The 22,707-nt window shown below is 37.4% G+C and overlaps 1 long non-coding RNA gene across 1 annotated transcript in view; it reads left to right on the top strand.

Annotated features, from left to right (window-relative positions):
- The first annotated feature begins 5,508 nt into the window (after positions 1-5,508).
- Positions 5,509-22,707, top strand: part of LOC140596218 (uncharacterized) — an 82,896-nt gene continuing 65,697 nt past the window's right edge. Inside the window, exon 1 of the long non-coding RNA XR_011998253.1 lies at positions 5,509-5,683. This is a non-coding gene — a long non-coding RNA (uncharacterized lncRNA). The remainder of the gene's footprint in view (positions 5,684-22,707) is intronic.

Here is a 22,707-nt window from a genome sequence, read left to right as displayed (position 1 = left end):
TGTTAGCCCAACCCAGGGGCAAGGGTGGTTAATCCATCTAAGAAGTAGGAGAGCTCGAATACATATACAATAACTTTTATCAATTATGGGTTGATGATTCAGGATGTGCTCTAAATTCTCTAGTGTTTCTAGCCAACTGTTGCCAAGAACAGAGTGGACTCTAGTAGCCAAGCAAGCCCTCGTGCAAGGAGATGCATGTGTTGGTAGCTGGAAGTCAGGCCTGGGTGCACCTCATTGGGAAGGCCTGAGGGAATATAGGCCCATTGGTGAAAGTATCTGCTACCTATGAAATCAGCGCTTCTTGTGGCCAGGACCAAGTTTTACAAATTCGCATCTCTATTTCTAGCCCATTGCTCTCACCATACAGGATTCGACTTGATTGTTTCATGTAGGTTTTATTAACAATAAGGGCCATTAGTGGCTATCCAAGTGAGTCATTTACAGAAACCAGGTTCCCCCAAAGTTTGAACTGCTAGTTAGTGGTTTAGTAAGCCTTAGAACCGAGGTTTCCTGATTTACAGCCCTAAAACACTATTACTTCAGTTGCATTCATCCTCATCCCTAGCACAGAATTGTTAATAAATTGATAATACTACTTGAAAAAGATAATCAGACCCACAAACTTTAATATCTATTGTTGTATACTGTTCACCGAGTAGGAAAAAAGGATTTATTGAACCAACCTTAAATTCTACTTAAAAATATATAGATAACTGAATCTCGATGCATAAACATTAATCAGATTTTAGTAAAAACAAATCTTAAAATGCACCAAGCAAGCATATTATTTAAGGAAGCCACTGGTGAAATCATTTTCTGGAATTTTTAATAGTCATCTAATTTATGTATTCCAAGGGATTTTTAAAATTATTACTCTTGTGTGTTTGGTATTTTTAAAATTTATTTATGGATATTAGTCTTAGAGCAAAGCCCAGCTAATTTTTGAATATAATAACATTGATACATTACAGTTACAAGTTTTACATTGATTATTAAACCTAAATAGAAGGATAAAATATTTCATCTCTTGTAAGAAAAATAATTGTGTTAACCTTCTATTTTATTCCTATATTCTTTGTGAACTGTTATTAAACATTAAATTGTATTCTAAAACACAATCTTCGGTTACATTTCTGTTCTGCATTGGTTTAGAAGTTTATGATTCCCCTGACCACCAGAAACTATAACTGTCTTTAAATTCTCTCTTTGTTGAGGGGACGTCATGAGTTTTGTCACTATTGAAAGTATGATAAAGGGAAGTATTGTAGTAGCTATTGGAGTTGTTGCAGCTTTCTGTATTTTCACAAGTCTGCAAGTCTGAGACACAACAAGGTATGAATCATAAGGATGTCTATGGTTAGTCTCTGCCAGTAATTTACATATCAGTGTTAAATGGGTCAATAAAGTCACACTCCTTCTCATCTTGAAAAGATCCGCCACATGGGAGGAGAATTTTGATGGAGGAGGTGGATGACTTTGGAACAGAACGTGTTAGAACTTAGGGCAGACCTGGATAGACTGTTAAACGGGGGTGGTAAATTACAATTATAGTAGCAGCAAGATAATGTGTCCCTAAAAGATGAAGGATGATGATGCTACTAATAGTAAGAGCTATATTTGTTTCATGCTTACACAGTGACTGATACATTTCTAAGCACTTTAGGCAAATTAACTCACTTAATCTTCCTAATACCCTATAAGGTAGATACTATTAGTATGACAATTTTACAGATGAGGAAACTGAGTATTATGATCCAACCAAAGTCTATTTAGTTATGTTCAACTTTACAATGTTTAAGGTAGATATTTGTGGCTGCCATTAGTTAAGGGTGAAGGCAGGAAGTTATTCCTCTACTGTGTCACTAACAGGAATTTTATTATAAAATTAAGTTTGCTACTTGTTCACCAATGTTCACTGCAGCATATTTACAAAAGCCAAAAGGTAGAAACAACCCAAATGTCCATCAACAGCTGAATGGATAAACTGTGTTATGTAGAAATTATTATATTATTATTATTTAGGAATATTATTTAGCCATAAAAGGATATGTGATTCTTTTTTTAAAAAAGAATTTATTTATTTATTCATGACACACACACACACACACACACACACACACACAGAGGGAGGGAGAGTGAGAGAGAGAGAGAGATACAGGCAGGGGAGAAGAAGGCTCCATGCAGGGAGCCTGATGTGGGACTCAATCCTAGGTCTCCTGGATCATACCCTGGGCTGAAGTCGGCGCTAAACCGCTAAGCCACCTGGGCTGCCCAATATGTGATTCTAATGTATGCTGCAACATGGATAAACTTTGAAAAGAGTGTGCTAAGTGGAATAAGACATAGAAGACAAATATTGTATGATTCCATTTATATTATATACCTAGAAAACACAAATTCATAAAGACAGAAAATAGAAGTTACCAGGGAATGGGGAAGGAGAAATGAGGGGTTATTCTTTAATGGGTATAAAGTTCCTGTTTGAGATGATGAAAAAATTCTGGAAATAGATAGTGATGATGGTTGTACAACAATGTGAATATGATTAATGCCACTGAATTATACAATGATAAATATTAAGTTTTACGTTTTGTATATTTTACCACAATACATATTTTTAAGGATTTTAAAAATGTATTTATTTGAGAGAGAGGGAGAGAGAACAAGGAGGGGGAGTGGCAGGCAGAGGGAGAGAGAGAAGTAGACTCCCTGCTGAGCAGGGAGCCTCATGTGGTGCTTGATCCCAGGACCCTGAGATCATGACCTGAGCCGAAGGCAGACGCTTCACTGACTGAGCCACCCATGTGCTCCTCCACCACACATTTGGTTAAAAAGCAAGTGTGAAGATGAATTCAACAGACATCAAACATTTGCAAGCAACTATTTATTAGTCAGCAGGCATAAAAATAGTTCAGACAAGTTGTTCTGTAAACTCAATAAAGTCTCATGGCTCAGTCCTTTTGGATGTTCCTACCACATCTTACATGTAAACTTCACAGGAGGAAGACACAACAATTTAGAGACAGGGTTCCAATAAATTTATAGTCAGTGTCAGGAATAGAAAGTACTATAAATTACTGGTTGGATAGAGGACAATTTCAGAATCAAGGTTTGGGAGAATTCCAAAAACCCAAGAGCTCATTTGATCCTTCTTCTATCCCTTAGTTGCAAGGATGAGGAAGGCCTCTCAAGAGTTTAACCCATCCACATACTCTGGACATTAAATTGCATTCTATGTCAGGCAGGTTTCTGGTGAAAACAAACAAACAAACAAAAAAAGGCAAAACATGGCATAGTCAAATTTGGTAGTTGGGAAAAGCTTTAAAAAATTCTTCAATATAAAAGAAAAGCCAGTAGAATATAAAGTTTTAATATCCAAAGTTCCTAGAATGTATGTTCATATCTCTCTATTTTAAAATATTTATCTATCTATTTGAGAGACTGAGAGCATCAGTAGGGGAGCAGCAGAGGGATTCAGAGAGAGAGAGAAAGAGAATCTGAAGCAGACTCCAAGCTGAGCATGGAGCCCGATGCAGAGTTTGATCCCACAACCCTGAGATCATAACCTGAGGCGAAACCAAGAGTCAGATGCTTAACCAACTGAACCACTCAGGCACCCCTCCTTCAATATATTTTTCGCTCAGTGTTTACATATGAGAATTACAAAATTCTCATTGTGTTCAATGAGCTCAATATAATGTTAAAAACTCATAGTGTGAGGAAAAAGCTGCAAGTTATATTACAAATACAATTTATAGACTCTCATAATCTCATGTAGATGTTTAAATGCATACTGAATGTCAACAAATAGGGAGCATGGGATCTGGGGATTAAATAGGCTTTGTGTGTTGACCAGCCAATCCATTTTTTGATCCAACTGAATTATATATGAAATTTGAAAATAAACCTCTTCATAAGTAAGACGTTACTATTGATCCTGATATGTCACCTTCCTTCTCAGCAGTTTGGGGTTCTTACCACCCTTGGACTTAAGGTAAGTGTCGTTGGCAAAGGAAATTGGCACTCCTTTCTCTTGAAAGATTTTTCTCTTCTGTTTTGGGAAGAGTTATGGGAGGGGGAAAAATGTCATTCCACCTTATTTCCTCTAGAGTATCTTACCTAACTCTGATCCTTCCTGTATAGAGTCACCTCTAAGCACTGATGCTGTCAGCCTCTACTTTATAAAGATGTACTTCTCTGACGTTTGGCTTTGTAAGTGTTGTTTAGTATTTTTCTTATGTGTATGTGTTCTGCTTCCCCAAGCAGGCTGTTGGATCCTTGAGGGAGCATGCCTCTAATTTTGCATTCCCATACAGTTCTGCAGGCAGTTGGTTCTCACTAAGTGCTGGTGCACTGAACTCTGAGGTTTCAAACGTACAGGAAGCACACATTCATAAGTATCTTCATTTTGGCCAGAGAAAGAATAGAACTATCAAACTTCTAAGCAGGGTTTATAAGCGTTTCCCACCCTTGCATCCAAGATCCTGAGCTTTCACTGAACAGAGGCAGAGGAAAAGATTTGTTTATGTTTGTCCCTGATCATTATTTTAGGCAGTTGTAGGACAGCTCGTGGGCATTATGCTTGCATTAGACACTGAGCATATGGAACACAAGGCCAAGAAAATTCTTCATGCTAGTTGGGGCCAGATGCAAACTGGGAAGTAAAGATAAAGCTATGGGGTTCAATATTTCTTCTTCTGCAAAACCTACTTTTTGTGTAATAAGGAAAAAAGGGAAGGATGTAGGAGTGGATGGAATACTATAGGTGTCAGAAAAACTGACTTATGGGCCAAATCTGGCTCATAGCCTGTTTTTGTAAGTAAACTTTTAATGGAATACAGCCATGTCCATTCATTTATATATCATCTAAGGCTACTTTGGAGCTACAATGTTTAGTTGAATGCTTAGCTGTGACAAAGATCATATAGCTCACAAAGCCTGAAGTACTTATTACATGGTCCTTAACAGAAAAAAGTTAGCTAATACCTGGAACAACTACATGCATGGAATTTTTGTCTTAAATCTTGACTTTCGAGTATTGCTTTAAAATAAATACATAAATATGGGCCTTAAGGAGGGCATTTGTCATAATGAGCACTGGAAGTTATATGCAAGTGATGAATCACTAAATTTTACTCCTGAAACCAATACTACATTATATGTTAACTAATTTGAATTTAAATAAAATCTTGAAAGAAAAAAAAAGAAATACATAATAATAGAAAATAAAAATGGCTGGTTTCTATTATGTTAAAAGTGAGAACAATGCTTTTGAATTCATGATTTTGGTGGTGTGATTTGAGGTACACACTTGTTCTCAAAGAACCAACTCTCTTTCTGATGGAATTTGAACAATCTGCCACTATAGACTTGCTCAATTTAGGCAAAATGTTTTAAAGTGTAAATGTACTTGAGGAAAGATGGTCATAAATTATTATCAGTCCTTGTATTCATGTGTTTGTTAGTGTGTTAATCTCCTACTTCTCTTTCCTTCGAGGTAAGAAGGGAGAATAACAGAGTAATCAATGGAAGAGTGGAAGGTTGAGCTCAAAATATGGAGGAAACAGTGAAGAAGGAATGGAACTGATGTTACATGTTATCTCATCAGACTTCACAACAATCCTGGGAGCTCAGCAAGGAATGATTACCCCACCCTGAAATAAAAGGATGCTGGGTCTCAAAAGTAAGTGGATTGCGTAAGATTAAACAGTTAATAAATAGCAATGGTCTTCTAATTCTCACTCTAAATTCTTAGGGCTTTTCCCATGATACTCCACTGCCTCTTCGCCATCTCTGCACCGTCCCCTGAGCCCATCATTCTACAAGTATAATTTTCTGTCTCCTAGAAATATGACTCTGCCTTCTGGAACTTAAAATCATTCCCATAAGAATTTTTGCTGTAACTTGGTCCCACGTACAATCCCCAAGTTAAAACCAAACACCCAAAATCTAAAGATGTTTCTCAAATTCAGTCTACTTAGCTAATAGCAAGTAATAATCACTCTGTCTTATCAAAAGTGGCATAGGACATGAGTCTGTATTGAATTACAGGTGATACAAATCCTGAATTAAAATCAGGCAAACCATCTTTTTCATGTAACTAAATCTCACAATTAAGAATGTATAATAATTAGTTTCAAATTGGGGTAAATCATCAAAGAAAGTTCAGTATCCTGGGAGTTATTTACATGTGAACAGATGCCTATGGAAATTAAATGGAGTGTGGAAATTTCACAGCATGCTGTAGTAGAAGAGATAAATTAATAAAATGATCACATCTCAAGTTATGTCTGGTATGAAATAGAATTTTTATATATTTTCAAAGATTCCGATCTTCAGTAGTAGAAGCCAGAAGAAAGTTCAAAACAGTTATCTCAATAAATATGATCACAAAGAATACCAACACAAACAAATACTTTTAACTTTTGTAGCAAACACAGAAGACTTTATACACACACACAGGGGGCAGAGATCGCTAAGAATAATTTTAAAATATACAAAAATGGTTCTTGCATGTACATTACTGTTAGTTCACAACCGCAGTAGCTTCCTGGGTGTAATTTGAAACAGCTACCCCATGCAGAGGGCAGGAAGTGACCAGAGAAAGAGGCAGACCTCTCCTGGTGGGTAGGTGGGGGAAAGGCCAGTGGAAGCACATTCCAACAACACAGGCGGGAAGGGAGGCACCTCTGGTTGCCTAGATCCAGCTCCAGGTCCACAGTCTGCTGGCAATCACATCCTCTTGATGATGTCCCCCAACAGTTATCAATACCCTCCTGTTGAAATTGGAAAGCTGCTCCACAGGATGCTGAGCGTGACTTTCAGGTAGGATCTCACACACACACTTGCACAGATGGTTATCATAATGGTAGCAAACCTCAGAGCCTATCAGAGCCTATCAATGAAATCTCAGTTTAAGCCTATTTCTCTGCTCTGCTTCCAGAGAATTAAGGTCAATTTAGAGAAAGCCACCTTCTTACACCCTTACCTCAGATCTGCCATACAGTCTCTAATTTTCTTTTGAAAACCTTGGCATAGAAAATGATATTTAATCCTATACTCTCGGTTAACTTTGAAATGCACTAATTAAGCATTCATACTTCAGGTGTGGCTAATTAGCACTGGACCAGTCTAATTCAAGTAGGCTCTCTTGTTTTGGCTTCAATTGTCTCACATAAGAGCAGCACAAGAAGGTTTATTAATTTACACATTAGCTATCGGAAATTATTTTGCATTGGTGAAATGAATGGTATTTCAATGTAGAGATGCTGGTTAGAAAAAGAGGTACTGGGCAGCCCGGGTGGCTCAGCGGTTTAGCGCCTCCTTCAGCCCAGGGCCTGATCCTAGGGCCATGGGATCGAGTCCCACATCAGGCTCCCTGCAGGGAGACTGCTTCTCCCTCTGCCTGTGTGTATGTGTGTGTCTCTCTCTCTGTGTCTTATGAATAAATAAATACAATCTTAAAAAAAAAAAAAAAGAAAGAGAGGAGCATTACCTCTGGCCCTGCCTGGGCAGGTGAAAGCCTCTAAGTGGCATCTTCCCCCCAAGGTTCTGTTTTAGCCAATGCGCTGTGGTTAACAGAGATTCTGCGGGGGGCATTTCCGAAGTCAGGCGACCCTGGCCCCCAAATGGGGTTCGTGTGCTTCTAGTGAATCTTACACACGGATTTCCCATCAGAGGGATAGTACTTCATGCGACTCTACGGATAGTCCCTGTTTGTTTGTTACTAAATGTTTGCATGTTTGGCGGTATTTGGTTTGAGACGTTAATTGTAATATACCACCTGGCAGTGAGACAAGCTTATGTCAAAGAAGAATTGACATCAGCCTTCCTCTTTGGCACAAATTTCCATTTTTAACAGTCTTTAGATTTCACATATCCTCCAGAGGTTGATATAAACTTCACCAAAAACAAACAAACAAACAAACAACAACAACAACAAAAAAACCCCACACAGGATAATAAGAATTTACAAGAGAATAATAACATGAAATCACTTATTTTAAAATATCTGGTGGTATATGGAGGCTGCTCATTACTGGAAAAATACCTAACAATTAAAACAACAACAACAACAACAACACTAAATGGGCTTGAGCCTGTTTGCTACAAGGCCCCAATTGATTCTGATGGCGCCTGGGTGGCTCAGTGATTAAGCGTCTGCCTTCAGCTCAGGTCGTGATCCCGGGGTCCTGGGGTCGAGTCCCACATCAGGCTCCCCGCAGAGAGCCTGCTTCTCCCTCTGTCTCTGGGTCTCTCATGAATGAATAAATTTAAAAAATAATTCTGATGTCTCCTATTTTTATAGTCTTTTAACTGGTGTCCTCACCTCTAGCTTCTCCACATTTTAATACAGGACATTCTAACTAATAATGATCCCTGAATGATAACTTATTTCCCTCAGGTTCAAGGTCCCCGTTAATTGGGGGTTTCTGTATTAATTTCCCGGGACTGCTGTGACAAAGTACCACAAACTGGGTGGCTTAAAACAACAGAAATTTATTCTCCCACGGTTCTGGAGGCGAGGAGTCCAAAATCAAGCTGTGGGCAGAGCTATGCTTTCCGAGAGACCTACAGGGGAGAATTCCTCCTTGGGTCGCTGTCTCTGTCCTCACGTGGCCATCTTCCTTCTGTGTCTGGATGTCTCTGCTTCTTCACATGCTGTTTTCCTCTCTGTATCTGTGCCCAAATTTTCCTGGTTTTGTAAGGACACAGGCGGACTAGGGCACCCTCTAATGATGTCATCTTAACCTGAGTATGCTTACAGACACCTTATTTCCAACTAAGATCACATTCACAGGTACCAGGAGTTAGGACTTCAACCTACCTTTTGGGGGGGTCAAAACTCAACCCCAACAGTGACCATGTCATGTTCAATCTGGGTGACTTTTGAGAGGAGAAGGATAGATGCCATTAGTATGTATGCTGAAATCATAGGTGTAAGCAGGCCCTGTCCCCGGTGCACTGGGATTTATGGTCACCGTATCCATGATACAACCGGGCTGATCTGTGCAGCTCCTATTCCCCCAGTGGTCTGTATGTTTCCTAGCCCCCAGTTTTATTGAGCCCTAGATGACAGGTTGGCAGGCATTTTCCCTAAAGGGCTGGATAGTAAATATTTTAGCCATCATGGGCCGTAAGGCTTCTGTCTTAACCACTCTAGTCAATATATACACAAGTGGATGTAGCTATGTTTAATAAAATGTTATTTGCCAAACCAATCCCCAGGTGGATTTGGTCTGAGGGAATGGTCTGGCAGTGATTCTCCTGGACCATATAAGGGGGAGGGGAAGGAGAATGCTCTAGGAGTTCCTAGGAGGGTTCTTTATATACTGGGGAGATTAGCCTTTTCTTTGGGTTGTGGACTGAATTGTGTTTCCTTATAATTCGAAGTCCTTTCCCAGTATCTCAGAATGTGACTGTATTTAAAAATAGGACACAGTTTAAATTCATGCATTGATTTTTATTTTTGTGAGACAGAATATATTTTGATTATGTAAAATATATCCATCATTTCTGTATATTGTCTTACACTTAAAAATCTTTGAATATATAATGGCTCAATGAAGGACTATCCCATGTTTCCTTCTGGTACTTTTGCGCTGTCATATTTTGCTTGTTTAAATTTTGATCTTTTTGAGATGAACTCTATGTGAAGTACAAACTGTAGATGCAACGTTTCCCCCCCCCCAGATTGTTCTCTTGTTTTCCCAGCAGTATTCTTTGAATATTTTATTTTTTTCACAATTGGTTGATGATGCCACTCCTCATATTCTAAAGTTGTATATGAATCATGTCTATTTCTAATATTCTTATTCCAGTCTTTTTTTGCTTATGGTAATATTGCACGGTTTAAATACAGAGTCTTTTTGGTCCATATCTGGCAGGGATAGTTCTCCCATTTTGCTTTTCTGTTTTCAAGTGTTTTTATATATTCTTTTATTTTTAAAAGTTGTCTTATTCCCCACTCCCCAAAGTAATCCTACTGGATCTACTTATAATTTCCTAGTTTTAAAATGGTTTCTCTTGAACTTTCCAGATAGAATATTGTATCCTGTGAAAATAGTGATAATTTCATCTCAGTTTCACTTTCTCTTGTTTCATTGCATTGGTGAATATCTCCCACACGGTGTTAAATAAAGAAGATGAGAGTATCTCTGCTTTGATCCTGAATTTAATGTGAATGCCTTTAGAATTTCCTCACTGCTCAGCATAGTGGGTTGAGACAGATAAATGTTTGGAGGTCAAGGACTTATGCATTACTTAGTCCACACATCTTTCTTGGGCATCTTGTAGAGTAGGTACTGTTCAAGGTGTTTGAGATTCTTTAAAGAACGAACAATTCAAAATGCAGTGCTCTTGTAGTACCTACATTCCAGTGGAATCCTTCCATAGAAATGTCACTTGCAACTCTACTATTTTGCTAATTGGAAGATCAGACAGAGGGGAGCCAGTAAGGAATTCCAAGGATGCCCTGGGGGAAAGAAATTTACAAGGAAAGTGTGCCTTGATGCTTGGTCAACACATGGAGGTGGGGAGCAAAACTAGATTTATAGAAATCAATGACTTTTATAGAATGCATGAAAACAACAATCAATTGAAAACGTAATGGTAGAAAATATATCTGCAATAGTGTCACAAAAGAAAAATGACCTAAGAATTAAATCTAACAAAAACTGTTCAAGAGCAATGTGAAAAAGTCACCTTAAAGTGCACTTGAAGGACGAACAAGTTAACAAATAGAAAGACTTACCGTGTACTCATATTAAAAAAAAAAAAATAGGGATCCCTGGGTGGCGCAGCGGTTTGGCGCCTGCCTTTGACCCAGGGCGCTATCCTGGAGACCTGGGATCGAGTCCCACGTCGGGCTCCCGGTGCATGAAGCCTGCTTCTCCCTCTGCCTGTGTCTCTGCCTCTCTCTCTCTCTGTGACTATCATAAATAAATAAAAATTAAAAAAAAAATAACCTCATAGGATATCAATCCACTTCGAAAAGATGTGCCCATATAGTAGGGTGGGCAACTTGTCCTGATATGCCCAGGAGTTTCCTGGTGTTAGCACTGGAAGCCTCACATTTTTATTTTTTTTTAATTTTTTTTTAATTAACTTTTATTGGTGTTCAATTTACCAACATACAGAAAAACACCCAGTGCTCATCCCGTCTAGTGTCCACCTCAGTGCCCGTCACCCATTCCCCTCCAACACCCGCCCTCCTCCCCTTCCACCACCCCTAGTTCGTTTCCCCGAGTTAGGAGTCTTTATGTTCTGTCTCCCTTCCTGATATTTCCCAACATTTCTTTTCCCTTCCTTTATATTCCCTTTCACTATTATTCATATTCCCCAAATGAATGAGAACATACACTGTTTGTCCTTCTCCGATTGACTTATTTCACTCAGCATAATACCCTCCAGTTCCATCCACGTTGAAGCAAATGGTGGGTATTTGTCGTTTCTAATTGCTGAGTAATATTCCATTGTATACATAAACCACATCTTCTTTATCCATTCATCTTTCGATGGACACCGAGGCTCCTTCCAGAGTTTGGCTATTGTGGCCATTGCTGATAGAAACATCGGGGTGCAGGTGTCCCGACGTTTCATTGCATCTGAATCTTTGGGGTAAATCCCCAACAGTGCAATTGCTGGGTCGTAGGGCAGGTCTATTTTTAACTCTTTGAGGAACCTCCACACAGTTTTCCAGAGTGGCTGCACCAGTTCACAGTCCCACCAACAGTGTAAGAGGGTTCCCTTTTCTCCGCATCCTCTCCAACATTTGTTGTTTCCTGCCTTGTTAATTTTCCCCATTCTCACTGGTGTGAGGTGGTATCTCATTGTGGTTTTGATTTGTATTTCCCTGATGGCAAGTGATGCAGAGCATTTTCTCATGTGCTTGTTGGCCATGTCCATGTCTTCCTCTGTGAGATTTCTCTTCATGTCTTTTGCCCATTTCATGATTGGATTGTTTGTTTCTTTGGTGTTGAGTTTAATAAGTTCTTTATAGATTTTGGAAACTAGCCCTTTATCTGATATGTCATTTGCAAATATCTTCTCCCATTCTGTAGGTTGTCTTTTAGTTTTGTTGACTGTATCCTTTGCTGTGCAAAAGCTTCTTATCTTGATGAAGTCCCAATAGTTCATTTTTGCTTTTGTTTCTTTTGCCTTTGTGGATGTATCTTGCAAGAAGTTACTGTGGCCAAGTTCAAAAAGGGTGTTGCCTGTGTTCTCCTCTAGGATTTTGATGGAATCTTGTCTCACATTTAGGTCTCTCATCCATTTTGAGTTTATCTTTGTGTATGGTGAAAGAGAGTGGTCCAGTTTCATTCTTCTGCATGTGGATGTCCAATTTTCCCAGCACCATTTATTGAAGAGACTGTCTTTCTTCCAATGGATAGTCTTTCCTCCTTTATCGAATATTAGATGACCGTACATTTCAGGGTCCACTTCTGGGTTCTCTATTCTGTTCCATTGATCTATGTGTCTGTTTTTGTGCCAGTACCACACTGTCTTGATGACCACAGCTTTGTAGTACAACCTGAAATCTGGCATTGTGATGCCCCCAGCTATGGTTTTCTTTTTTAAAATTCCCCAAGCCTCACATTTTTAGGAAACTCATCAGTTATAGGCAAACTGGGAGGATTGGTCATTTGGGCACAAGGGTCTTTGTTGGAGCATTCTTTGTAAGAGAAAAAGACCCAAGTCACTCAGAAGCCATAAAATATGTGCTGTTTGAATCAACATGGACCATCTGTACAACAGAGCACTCTGTAGCAGGTTGGAGAGATGGAGTGAAAGGGAGATGAACAAATATGGTTGCTAGACATTTCTATGGAAGGATTCATAGGACTTGTGTGAAGGACAGAAAGAGGAAGGAAGGAAGGGTCAGAAGAGAATGTTCTCTATACTTCCTTTTATAGGAGATGGAATGAAATATGAATATTTACATATTTACTTATTTTCAAATGTAAAATGTTGTTCATTAAACAATTAAAATGACTATCAAAGGGGAAAGGATCAAATGGGTGAGGAGACAGATAAAAACCGGGCCTCTCTGAATGTACAACATGTTATAACTTTGACTTAGGAACCATCTAAATTTACAAGCAGTACAGGATCAAAAAGTGAATATATATATATATGCATATATATATAAATTGCTTGTAAATGTATATGTACATATACATACATAAAGATAAAGAGGAAGGAGAACAAAGAAAAGACCTCTGTAGATAGGTCACATATGATGAGGGCTGAGAATTGACCATTGGTTTCAGAGATCTTGGAGGTCACTGGTGAACTTGACAAGTATGTTTTTGTTGGAGTGGTGGAGGTACAAGATCAAATGAATTGGTTTTGAGAGAAAATTGGAGGAGAGACAAGTACAGGAAGCATAGGCAACTTTTTTGGAGAAGTTTTGCTGCCAAAGACAGCACAGAAATGAGATAGTGGCTGTTCTGGGAGAGAAGATCAGGAAACATTTTTATAAGATGAGAGATGATACAGCATGTTTGTATGCTGATCAGAATGATCTAGTAAAGACAGGAAGAGTGATGATGTAGGCATGATTGAAGGTAATTTCTGGAAAAATGTTTCTGAGCAGGGGACAGGTATGCTAGAAATTGGCCATTTCTGACAGATGTGTGACTTCTTATAAGAGCAACGTATGCTTGAGTTCCTCTAGACCTGGCCAAGATTCTCTCAGAACTGCCCTCTAGTCTGAGGCTCTTGCTAGTCAGTTCTTGCTCCTCCTCTTTCCACTTTTACGAGGTCTGAAGCCTCCCCCTGTCTTCTCTTGCTCCATCACACTGTATCTCTCATGGGCAGTTCTTCAATAGACTGTATACACTTCAAATCTTATCTGCATATCTGCTTCTTAGAGAACCTGGACCTGAGATACTTTCACCCCGTGGAAGTATATTCAGTAGCGCTTTATGAAATTGCCATAGGATAAAAATTTCCCTAATTTCTCTGAAATCCAACATTTCTAATGCTTGCTTTCTTTTAGATTGGTTTGGTGAATTACATTTCCTAGAAAATTATCCATTTCATTCCAAATTTTGAATTTGTTTATGCATAGTTGAACAAAATCGCCTTTCAGGATTATTTTCATTTCCTTACTTATTGCATATTCTGTTTATTTGTGCTTTCCCCACTTTTCTTGATTTGGTTAATTCAGAGTTTATCTAGGTCATTCTTTTTTTTTTTTTTTTGGTCATTCTTAACAAAGAGATAGTTTTGAATTAATAATGCTATCGACATCTGCTCTTATCTTTATTATTTCCTTCTTTTGTTTGTGATTCCTTTCTCATGCTTTAAGCAAAATAAATCAAACATTTAAATTATTTATCTGTATTCTTTCCAGTTGCATCCCATAAATCTTTTTTTAAAATTTTTTACTTTTTTATAAATTTATTTTTTATTGGTGTTCAATTTGCCAACATATAGAATAACACCCAGTGCTCATCCCATCAAGTGCCCACCTCAGTGCCCGTCACCCAGTCACCCCCACCACCCCCGCCCACCTCCCCTTCCACCACCCCTAGTTCATTTCCCAGAGTTAGGAATCTTGATATACAATTTTAACTGCCTCTTTTCTAGATATTCTGCAACTTTGGTTAGTATTCCTTCTTTAAAAAGTTTTAGTAGAAAAGGACCTTTTCTTTTTTTTATAATTTTTTTTTTGATTTTTATTTATTTACAATAGTCACAGAGAAAGAGAGAGAGGCAGAGACACAGGCAGAGGGAGAAGCAGGCTCCATGCCCTGGGAGCCCGACGTGGGATTCGATCCCAGGTCTCCAGGATCGCGCCCTGGGCCAAAGGCAGGCGCCAAACCGCTGCGCCACCCAGGGATCCCGATAAGGACCTTTTCTTTCTTGGTCTTATTGATAATCTAGATGTGCTCTCATCAGAGAACAATATATAATTTGTCCTATTTCTACGTTTTGAAGTTTGTTAAGATTTCTTTGTGACTAACATATTATTTATTTTAAAAAACATGTTAAGATTTTTCAGAATGGGTATTTAAAAACAACTTGTATTCTCTTCTTTAGTACTATAATATTTGGCTTACTTTATATATTTTATTAGATATTCTATTTTGATATGCTATTTCCTTAGAGATTTTTTTGGTCTTCTTGATCTGTTGTGGCCCAAGAGAGGTGAATCAATATCTCTCACCTCCAGTGTTATTCTCTCTCTTCTTTTATGATTTATCATATTTGCTTTGTGAATGTTTTTGCTGTGTTATCTGATGTCTAGATGTTCATAAGTATTATGCCTTCATTGTGAATTCTATCATTTAAAACTACAAAATGAAAAAAATTTAAAAAAATAAAACTATAAAATGCCTTTCTTTGTCTCCTTTAAGACTTATGATCTGAATTCCACTTAAACTTATATGTTAAGACTAGTATCCTGATTCCTTTTTTGTTTGCATTTATTTATATATCTTTGCCATCCATTTATTTGTTAATTTTGTGGAGCCTCAGTTGAAAAGAATTGATTAAACATAATTATTGTTTTATGATTTATTATCATTACTTTTTTTGTGTTTGGCCTTCATTTTTATTTGTTTATTACATAATGAACACCCAAGAACCTATCACCCAACCCCAAAAGACATCTGTAAAATTAGCTTACTATTCACAAGCTCCTTCTTTCTTTTTATTGTATAAAACATTTATTACCAACAGGAGGATTACATTTGAAAGCTGTATTGTAATAATGAATAATAATTATATTTTTGTGATCAGTAACAAATACATCTTACTTTTCCTTAAGTATTGAATTAAGTATTTTTAATTGTTTTTATAATTTTATCTATATTGGTATATCTTTTTTTTTGAGTTACGAAAGTATTGTATTCTCAAAAATATATGTGTTTATCTCCATACAAAATAATACATCGTCAAGATGAATAATGTGGAATATATGAAATACAAAGAAGAAATTTGAAACACTTATCATCACAGTACTAAGACTGTGACATTTATATGAATACAGCTTCAGTTTTTCTATGTATGGATATAATGTAATTTTTTTTTCATTTCTTTTTTTTATTGGAGTTCAATTTGCCAACATATAGCATAACACCCAGTGCTCATCCTGCCAAGTGCTCCCCTCAGTGCCCGTCACCCAGTCACCCCAACCCCCCCACCTCCCTTTCCACTACCCCTTGTTCATTTCCCAGAGTTAGGTGTCTCTCATGTTTTGTCACCCTCACTGATATTTTCACTCATTTTCTCTCCTTCCCTCTTTATTCCCTTTCACTATTTTTTATATTCCCCAAATGAATGAGACCATATAATGTTTGTCCTTCTCCAATTGACTTATTTCACTCGGCATAATACCCTCCAGTTCCATCCATGTAGAAGCAAATGGTGGGTATGTATACAATGGAATACTACTCAGCCATTAGAAACGACAAATACTCACAAGCTCCTTCTCTATTGCATTCCCCTGCTTATACCATTCCCCTCTGCCTTCAGATATCCAATGTCCTAAATTTGGTATTTATCACACTCTTTAAACACAATAGTGTAAATATATATTATTTAATTCTGCTTTTTTTTTTTTTTTTTTTTTTTACTTTTTAAAGGGGGTATTATGCTATTTGAGGTTGTGGATACAGAGAAACATGAACAAATTGTGAGCCAAGGTTAACATTCTGTCATTGGTAGGCCACATGGGATGCTAACATAAGCTTCACTGAGGTATTGTGTTTGAATAATGGATTTACAGTCAACCAGAATTATTCAAGCTCTTTCATGTTGCAAGATGCAGAGGCTCACTCAGGTAAGTTGTTATTGGAATTTTGTTATAAAAATTTTGGGACAAGAAAGGACTAAGTAGTGACAACATCTGCTTATAAGCACTGGTAAATAATTGGAAGATAATTCTAGATAAGACAAATCACTAGGAAGTGATGTTATTTTCCCTTCTCTAGTTCTCTGACACTTTTGTGATTTAGCTGTTGTTTTCTTGTTACTGTCAATCAACTGGTTACAGTTTGGAGTGATACTTTGATGAGTGATACTTTGATACTTTGTTCCCATATTCACCAGGTATAGTGAGGACTAATATTAGGTGGAAGCTTTGTGCCTTGTAACCCTTGGCTATTGGTAAATTTATAGGTGGCTATTACTGAGTCAGATCTTTATCACTAATTCAGGTCAGCCCAGAGGGCCATTTGAATAGATACTCTTGTGGGTGGAATGACATTTGGATGACATTAACCAATATTAATATTCTTCTCTATCCTTCCCCTAACTCTCCCACATTCTTTTGATCCCATTGAGTCCATTGAGTTTAGTAAGGTATTTAATTATTTGCCCCAGGGAAGGTAGGGCACAAAAGAGTTTAGAAACAACAAAAGAATCAATTGAGTTTTTAAAACTCTTTAACATATGTGGGGTTTTAAAGGCACAGACTCTTGATTTTCAAGACTAGTTTTTTTGGAGAGAAAAAAGAGGTTTTGTTATTTTGTTTTGCTTTGTTTTACATCCAGAAGCTTGGCACCAGATAACAATAGTGAAGGACCAGAATAAAATAAGGATTTAAATTTATTTCGGCATCATGGATGAGAGCAAAGATGAAGACCCGGGATACTTCATCCTCAGAAAGAAGACTGGGATCCAGTCGTGGGAGGGTAGAGTGAGGGTATAAATCTTTTGAAGGGAAGATTAGTAGGGCACAAAGAAGGAGACAGAGCTGGCATTTGCAGACTGTCTATCTAGTTCTAGTTCCCCAACTTGTGATCACACACCAACAGCAGCTAGTCAGCATTTGGTCAGTCCCAGGAGGCCATACTCCTTTTTAATGATCCAGGAACCATTAAATGTCCGGGAACATTTTAGTAGGGGGCCTAGAACATTCTGAGGAACTCTTCTCCCATCTCTGCTGGGAGGTGCTGAGGGAAACAGCAATGTTCTTTTCTGAAATGAGCAGGAGAGTGGTGAAGCTCTATAACAAATGAAAACAAGAATGAATTTGTATGGGAGAGGCTTTGGAATACTGTAGATGCCTTTGCAACAACCAGAGCCACCCTAAGTAACCCTTAGCATGATACTCATGCCTGCAGATCCTAGGTTTCCTGAGATATAATATAATGTATAATGTATATAATCATGCTTACCTCCAATTTTTTGGTTATATTTGAAATATATAGAACTGTCCCAGGCACAAGGAAAGGATTATTCCAGACAGCCATTTTTAACTTACTGACTCTTCTTTGCTGCTTGTTTATAACTCACTTAGAGGCACTATACTTCACTTTTTAAAAATAAACATATCTTAGAATTTGTACATTCTTTTGAACTTAGATGATTTTTAACTGTTCAAGTCACAAGATTTGGCTCTGACTAGTTTCTTATGAAGACTTGCTGGTAAAACACCATCTCCAATTGCCTTATACATTTTCTTGATAAATTGCTTTTTCTTCCCCAGGGAATTTGTACAAGATGGTTCAATATTTGAAATTAAAAATATGATAAAACTTTTATCATATAAATGTTTTCATAGAGATACAGAAGACATACCAATGTGTTCAATTAAAATATATAAAGTTTCCATAAATGAGAGAATTCGTAGCAGCAAAAAAAAAAATTCCTTTTCTTTTCCATGAATTCTCTTAGTAGAGCACAAAACATTACTACTCCACAACCCCATGGACTGTTTTACCCCAGGTACTCATTGAAATAGGCTGTTAAGTTGTGCACAGCTTAAATAATCTGTAAAGTCTTTCTTTAGCTTTGCACACATTGGAGATTTAATTTTAAAAAGAAATGTTAAAAAACTTAAATAAAACATACTACTAATCCATATAATAAAATAAGAACTTTTAAAACATTTAAATTCAAGTTAGTTAACATATAATGTAGTATTGGTTTCAGGTAAAGAATTTAGTAGTTCATCACTTACATATAATATCCAGTGCTCATCCCAACAAGTGCCTTCCTTAATGCTCATCACCCATTTAGCCCACCCTACGACCACCCCTCCAGCAAACCTCAGCTTGGTCTCTAACATTAGTTAAGTTACTAATGTTAAGAGTCTCTTTTGGTTTGTCTCCCTCTCTGTTTCTATTGTATTTTGTTTTTCCTTCCCTTCCTCTCTGTTCATCTGTTTGGTTTCTTAAATTCCACATATGAGTGAAATCATATGATATTTGTCTTATTTAATAAGTCATAATACACTTAGCATAATACATTCTAGCTCCAAATCTATATAGTTGCAAACGGCAAGATTTCATTCTTTTCGATCAGTGTGTAACATTCCTCTGTGTGTGTCTGTGTGTGTGTGTGTACATACATAATGTCTTCTTTATCCATTCATCAATTGATGGACATTTGGGCTTGTTCCATAATGTAGCTATTGTTGATAGTGCTGCTGTAAATATTGGGGTGCATATGCCCCATTTGAATCAGTACTTTTGTATCCTTTGCAATTAGGATCCTTTTGTATCCAATTGCAGTAGTGCAATTGCTGGGTCATAGGGTAGTTATATTTTTAACTTTTTGAGGAGACTTCATACTGTTTTTCACAGTGACTGCACCAGTTTTCTTTCCCATCAACAGTGCAAAAGTGTTCCCCTTTCTCTACATCCTTGCCAGCATCTGTTGTTTCCTGAATTGTTAATTTTAGCCATTCTGACAGGTGTGAGGTGGTATCTCATTGTGGTTTTGATTTGTATTGCCCTGATAATGAGTGATGTTGAGCATCTTTTCAGGTGTATATAGCCATCTGGATGTCTTCTTTGGAAAAGTGTCTATTCATATCTTCTGCCCATTTCTTAACTGGATTATTTGGGTTTTGGGTGTTGAGTTTGATAAGTTCTTTATGGATTTTGGATACTAGCCCTTTATCTGATATGTCATTTATGAATATCTTCTCCCATTCTGGAGGTTGCCTTTTAGTTTTGATTCTTTCCTTTGCTTGACATTACACTACATTCCTAATAATTACCAGAGAATAGTTTTTATTATTTAGTTATTTATTTGAGAGCAAGAGTACATATGGAGGAGGGGTAGAGGGAGAGAATCTCAAGCAGACTCCTCACCAAAGGGAGAGCCTGATGCGGGGCTCGATCTCATGACCCACTAAATCATGACTTTAGCTGAAACCAAGAGTCTGGGGGTTTAACTGAATGAGCCACACAGGTGCCCCACCAGAGAATACTTTTTAAAAAATAACTGACATAAGCATTATATTGCACCATAGGCACAATTGTATGTTCAGTTGAATTCCTTTTTAAAAAAACTACCTAATAAACTCATAATTCTAGAATGTTCAGTCAAATCAATTCTGTAGGTGAAGTGTAGGGATTGAGTGTGCAAAATGCAAGTGAATATTGATAGCAAGTGATTGTCAGGAAGACCTAACTGATCACAGAGACCTGTATGGTGGTTTGCTCTGATGACCCCCAAGGAGAGGAAGACAAGTGATCTTAGGGCCAAAGAGGAAAGAAAATCACTATGAGGAAGAATGGAAAAATAATAGAGTTGGGGAAGTAAAAAGAGAAAGGACAAAATTGAAACCAGTAGAGGAAAGTATACTATGTGATGATTTGGGGTGGGGGAGGTGGGCTGGCTGGGTGACTGGAGAGAGAAGGGGAACTGAGTGATATGAAATTATGATATGAGGACTTCCTTTCATTGATACCAAGGCTTTGTCATTCTCACAATAATTCCTTAAGACAGAGGAGCTCTAATTGGTTCATTTTATAGATGAGGCTACTGAGGCCATAGACAAGTGATACAATGGAAACAAGTATCCACAGTGCTGGAGTTGGGACTAAAAGTGGGAGCAATAGATTCTAGATTAGTACTCTAGGAATCAGTTTTCCTCTCCTTTATGGATAACAGTATAAATCATCTTATTCAGTTGCATTCAAAATATTGCAATGAAACCCAAGGTAGGACCTGTTACTATCTGCACACATTAAAAGAGAAAATGTGAAATCTCTACATCTTGGACAAGTTCAGAATAAGCAAAAAAAAAAATTGCCACTAAGAAGACAGTATTTCTGGGGTGTCTGGGTGGCTTAGTCCATTAAGTGTCCAACTCTTGATTTTGGCTCAGGTCATGATCTCAGGGTCATGAGACTGAGACCCACATAGGGCTCCACACTGGGTATGGAGCCTGCTTAGGATTCTTTCTCTCCCTTTCCCTTTCTAAAAAAAAAAAAAAAAACCCAAAACAAAAACAAATACAAAACAGTACAGTATTTCCAAGACCTTATTTTACTACGGTAGAGAAATCACCCAGCTTAAGTTCTGGAGAGCAGTGGAATGTTCTTTGTAAGGAGATTTTACTTGTAAGAGTACTTATACAATAAAAGATTATGGGTGCCTTTTTATCTCCATACTCACTAAAGAGGTACAATATTTTATGTGATCCAATCCACTTGCATATGCTATATGGATTGTTTGTGGGGATGCTCTGGTATTTTAAATTTCCCTGAGGCATTAGAAAGTTTAATGTTACTAATGAAAAGCATTAAGCTAACCACAAAGTTGTAGGAAAAAAGAAAGTGAATATTTCAGAAATTGAACAGCACAACATTTTCCCCCTACCAATGTTGTTCAAAATGGTTCCTTTGGTCAAATTCATTCCTATTATTCCTATCAGGTGCAAATAAATCCAGCACTAGTAATTTGGAGCTAGCTTCAACAGAGAAAAATACTAATTATGTTATTTCCAGTTTAGTTATGATAAAATTCCTTGGTAATGCATAAGAGTCCATTACACAATACACATGCTGTATATAGAGAAGAATATCTAAATATTTGATAAACATACCATTCTTGTGATACACTTAGATTATCTATTTGAATCAGTTTTCTCCCTGCATACAGTAGAATGTTAAAGAGGAAGATCTCTAGAGTTCTAAAATACTTGCTATTTTTTTTTTTTTAGAAGACTGTGTGATCAGAGAAGTTGGGCTTTGAGGGGCAGATCAGTGACCAAGAAAAGACTCTTGCTCTTGAAATCCTTTTGCTTTCACAATCTAGTATCCAGATTCTCCTCAAGTATTGTCTGAGAGAAGGAACAGAGGGCAAAGTGACTCAACCTCTACCAAATCTATTTTTCTCTCTCCCTCCTTTATATCCTCTTTCGCTATCTCTTTCACTATATCTGTCAAGGAAAACAAGACAGACACTTTTGGAAAGAAAAATCACCCAAGTTCTTGGGTTCAACTACTTTCTAGGAATGACTCTAGGAAATTTACTTAATTTCTCTAATCCTCACTGACTTTTGTGAAATGGAGATAGTAACAGAACCTGGGTCGTGGAATGTTGTGAAGATTGAATGAACTATGACAGTAAAAGTCTTACCACAGTGTCTGTGGTATAGTACACCTTCACTCAATACTGAGTAAATCTCAATAAACCTTCACTGTTATTATTATTGGGGAAAATCTGTTGTCAGTCACTCTAATTATGTTTATTTAGAGATTTAATCGATCTCCTCTGTTGATGAGCTCCAAAGCATTCCCTGGAAAAAATGGACTATTTTACTTTCCTGTTACATAAAAACATATATATATAAACATAGTGGGAAACAAAAGTTGCACCTGGAATTAATTTCAGATGAAAATGTATTCGTTAAGTGGTCTTCTGCCGAACTAGCCTCTGATATCATGGAGATATTGATATCAGAGGCCATTTCAGCCTGGGACCACTCAGAGAACATAATTGAATCCATGGTCG

Source organism: Vulpes vulpes, chromosome X, assembly GCF_048418805.1.
Source record: "Vulpes vulpes isolate BD-2025 chromosome X, VulVul3, whole genome shotgun sequence".
Taxonomy (NCBI): domain Eukaryota; kingdom Metazoa; phylum Chordata; class Mammalia; order Carnivora; family Canidae; genus Vulpes; species Vulpes vulpes.
This window is presented reverse-complemented; position numbering and strand designations above follow the sequence as displayed.